The sequence below is a fragment of the Meleagris gallopavo genome, chromosome 4 (assembly GCF_000146605.3).
Source record: "Meleagris gallopavo isolate NT-WF06-2002-E0010 breed Aviagen turkey brand Nicholas breeding stock chromosome 4, Turkey_5.1, whole genome shotgun sequence".
NCBI classification, from domain to species: domain Eukaryota; kingdom Metazoa; phylum Chordata; class Aves; order Galliformes; family Phasianidae; genus Meleagris; species Meleagris gallopavo.
In genome coordinates, this window is record NC_015014.2 from 60423345 (window position 1) to 60428130 (window position 4786).

Genomic DNA, 4786 nt, shown 5'->3' on the forward strand with positions numbered 1-4786 from the left:
CAAACCCACAAAAACTGGAGGCAAAGAATAACTCAAAATGCATATTTTTAAAGCCTGTAATTGATAAAATCAAATTGACGAACTGGAAGGCCTAGCAGGGAATTTTAATTACCGCACTGGTAATATTGTAGCAAAATCTCAGCCTTCCTCATATCAGCTGGCACTAACAGGTGCATTTTTCACATCAGAGATTCCTTTTGTTATCTTTTTTTTCCTCCATATTTTTCAGTGTCTAAAATAGTTTACCCATTATAGCTATTTGCTATTTTATATCTTTTTTTTTTTTTTTTTTGCTATTTATATAGTCTGAACACTGCCTACCCTTTCTCCTCTGCTCACTCCTGCCTTGCCCAGAACCTTCTAGCTTTTTCCCCATGTCCTCTTGCAGTCCTGTAGACTGCAGTGGCCCAAAACACTGTTTTGTGCAATGATTCTGCATCTTTTCAGCTTGTTTGTTTCACATAAGCTCCACCTGCTGGTTAAAGCTAGAATCTGTATGACTTTTCACTGTGACCTGCAAATACTACTTTTCCCTCACTTTAAAAATAGACCACATCCATATTCTTCCAGTGGTGTTCTCGTGTCTGCCTAAAGGTAAAATTTAATTAATGACCACGTAATCTATTATTTTACAGGGCCAATTTGGGTCAAGTTTATGCAATATTTTAAAACACTTTTTCTCTAGAATTGGAGCAGGTGATCATTCTTAGATTTGGAATGACTTTTCAACACAATATTACTGTTATGGAAATCTCACTGGCACTGCATGTAACTCCCACTGCTTCTGTGCTCTTGCTAATGTGTAGCCACTACTGCTTGGTTTTGGCACATAAGGAACAGGAATGAACTTGTGACCTGGACGTTCATAGAGAATGAGTCTGTAATCCAGCTACTACTTAAACTTTTACCTTCGGGTTTTAACATTTAGAAAGCAATGGGCTTTGTGTCGTGGGAGTCGCTCCAAAATATCTATGATTATGAATGGGAGTATTTTTAAAGAACTACTAACAATCCTTTGGTTTTCTCCCTCGAGTGGAAACTTAGTGTAACTGCCTACGCAGTAAAGTCTTTTTTTCACATTTATGCTGAACGGTGGTGAATACAGATGAGGTTGATTCCATACTGTTGAATCCTTTCAGTAAGATAACCTGGTAATTGCCATAGAAACAGATTCTGCAGACTAAAACCTTAATTCTACTTTTAAATATCTATATATAGACCTGGATCACTACAGAGTGTATAATCAGGCTGTGTAAACAAAAATGATTCTGCATCATAGAAGCAGAAAGCCTGTCTTACATCCCATCAGATGCTAATTGTGTTCCCACCTCCCCCCTCTTCCAGCCCACAGCATGACAAATTGCACCTCCTTCCCCTTCATGCACCAAGTCTTATCTCCAGTGCCTTGCTGCCAGCTCAGCTTTTCAATTTGGTGCAATGGGGAACAGAGGCCATGCGTGTGAAATGAATGTGGTCCTGGCAAGAGTGTCACAGATTTTTTATTGCTACACAGCCACTTGCACAAGGTCCTGCTACTCATTCTCCAAAAAAAAAAAAGAGCAGGATCTAGCGTGTGTTTCCTGGAATGTATCTATCCTTGGGAAAAGAGTGGCAACTATGGTAAACACAGAGGGATGCCCCTTCCAACCAATATTTTTAGGAAGCCATGGGGGAATCCTGTTCCCCACAGGTATCTGCCTATATAAGTAGCTACCTTAGTTTTGCTCCCTGCTCATATTGATGTGTGTTCCCCAGTTTCTAGGCAGATCTCTAATTGAAGGTGTCTATGCCAGCAAAACACAGATGTAGGCATAATGTGTTTTTATAAATCTTACGTACGTCTCTCTTTAAACAAATAAAACATTCTTGCATTTTTTTCATATCACTTGGTTATGCTCAGATATTAGTAAATATTTTGGTGTATTATTGTGCTCTTTGTTTTTGTTGTGGTTTCCATGGTAACAAATAGAAGGCATTACTTTTGGAGCAACCTATGTAATTATTTAGCTAGCTCTCATGCTGCTATTTAAAATTCGGGGGGAAAAAAGCTGATGCTTAACAAGAAATAACAACCTTAATTTTGTTTAAATACTGCATTTGTTTTCATCCTCATTAAATCCATCTAAAAAGGGTTTGTGTTTCTTCCTTTTAATCTCACCCTATTCCTCCCAGAAAACACATAATTTTCAACAAGATGGCTGACAATTTTTCCGAACAATATGGCTGCTTTAAGAATCTGGTCTAAAATGGCTGTACTAGCTTAAGGTTTTTCAAAATAAAACCCTAATAACTATGTGTTTTCTGTCTTATTCTGTGTTCGAGTGATCTTGTGAACTTACAGGCTGCTTGAATGTACTGGAATATGCTTTTCTTTAAAGCAAAATCCAGATGTAAACCACAGTCACTGGACCTTTTCATATGGGAACAGCTCATACAATGACTTGAAAATTAATAGTTTTTTTTTTTCTTAAGCTGCATTTTACAATACCTGTTAAGTGCACAAAATCAATTAGTATTTTGAAACTGTCTGTTTGTTGAGAGAATTTTCAGTATGTATTATTTTTCCTTTTAATATATGGTAGAAAATCACACAACTTCCAGGTATAAACAAATCTGGAACAAAAGGCTGTACAGAAGCATAACTGATTCAGGTCTGAAAGGCTTGCGTGTACATTGTCTGGCATGCTGCATACCACTGAAATTAATGAAACTGTTGAGAGTCTGATTGCTCGTCTGCTTAAGTGTATTGAATCCACTGTAACCATCTGTTTGCTGTCTGAAGGCTCTTGTCAATAGTTTAATGACTTCAGAGCATATTCTTCTTGTTCTGTAGACTTCAGATAGTGTTTCTACATAATTAAGCAGCTTCGTTAAAGGAACTGCCATTAGTTGCCCCATTTCATTTAGTTTAGTTATCATCCAACCAGAAAGAAAAAAGAATAACAAGAGGAGGCTACAAATCCACTCTAGTGTGATTGGGGAGATCTTTTTTTTTAAAAAATTGCTGTAGTAACATAATGCAGTGTTGTTATGTCACACATTTTAAGCAACTTTAACCATTTAAATATATCAGACTCTTAAAAGACTTCTGCAAGTCTTGCATTATGTTTTGGAGCTATACATTTTAAAAGCAGCTCTGATAAAAAAGCACATAAATATCGGTTACATTTCTAACAATCACTAAATAAAACCAACAATAGTGGTTTTGTAGCCAATACAGTTAAAAGATACATAAGAAATGGGTATCTTGATTTATTTTAAGGTTTGGTCAATTGAATATTCCATCCTTTGATATTCTATATAATGAATCACAGAATTATGGAATCACAAATTGTAGGGGTTGGAAGGGACCTCTATAAATCATGAAGTCCAACCCCCTGCTAAAGCAGGTTCCCTACAAGATAGCACAGGTAGGCATCCAGACGGGTCTTGAATATCTCTAAAGAAGGAGATTCTACAACCTCTCTGGGCAACCTGTTACAGTGCTCTGTCACCCTCACTGAAAAGTTCTTCCACATATTTGTGTGGAACTTTCTATGTTCAAGTTTTTTACCATTGGCCCTTGTCCTATTGCCACACACCACTGTGAAGAGCCTGGCCTTATCTAATTGCTTCCCATACTTCAGATATTTATAAACATTGATCAGATCCCCTATCTTCTCCAGGCAGAACAGACCACGGTCTCTCAGCCTTTCCTCATACGGGAGATGCTCCAGGCCCTTTATCATCTTTGTTAACTTTTCAAGGAGACTCTAGGAGATCCCTGTCTTTTTTGATCTGGGGAGTCCAGAATTGGACACAGTAGTCTAAATGTGGCAGAAGAGAGAAGGAGGATCACCCCCCCTCGACCTGCTGGCCATGCTCTTTTTAATGCTTCCCAGTATACCACTGGCCTTCTCAGCCACTAGGGCACTCCACTCCTCTGCGGGGCTCCTGTCCAGCAGGTCATCCCCTAACCTGTACTGCTGCTTGTATATAAACAACATAAATTTTATTTAATTGTTCACATTTAGGAGAAACCCTGATGGTTTTCTTTAAATACATGAGCAGAACCTTTGTGTCTGTTCAGAGCTGCCCTTGAGGCAGCCATCTTGTTGCCGGTGGTGTCAGCCATCTTGTAGAGAAACACTTGCAGCAGGTTTGCCCCCATTTTCCACCCAAACTTCACGCGCCTCACTTTTAGCATTTCATTATTCTCATATTAAATGATCACTTCTGCTGTTTGATTTTGGTTGTTCCCTATGTCTCTGTGATCAAAGGTGAAGCAAAACGAATGGCACAGTTTATGCTGTTCTGAGCATATGGGTATTTGATCGAAGATGCTCACACCGGTCGGGAGCGGAGTGGTGTTTGTGGAACAACACGAATCCTCACCACAGCCAGCAGTAGCAAAGCACCGCTATTGGCTGTTGCTTTATGTACTATTTTAGCTCTACAGTATCGTAACACTCTGCAGACAGGTGCTTTTCTTCCCGTCACATCCTGCGATACACATGCCCTCAATAAAACGACCAATTGCTGAGCAGTGGTTTCAGCCTAGCCCAGCGGGGCTCACTCGGCCCCACACGCGTCACCGCCGCGGGGCCGAATCCCTTCAGCGAGAGCCCCGCCTTGCCGCCGCCGTCCTCTACGATAGGCGTCAGCACAGCACCCAGGACTACAGCTCCCGGCATGCCGCGCGCCCCGAGAACTACGCTTCCCGGCGTGCCCGGCTCCGGCGTGAGGGTGGCGCTATGCGGTCGAGCCGGCCGGGCGTTGCTGGGTGTAGCGGGGGGCGGAGCGGGCG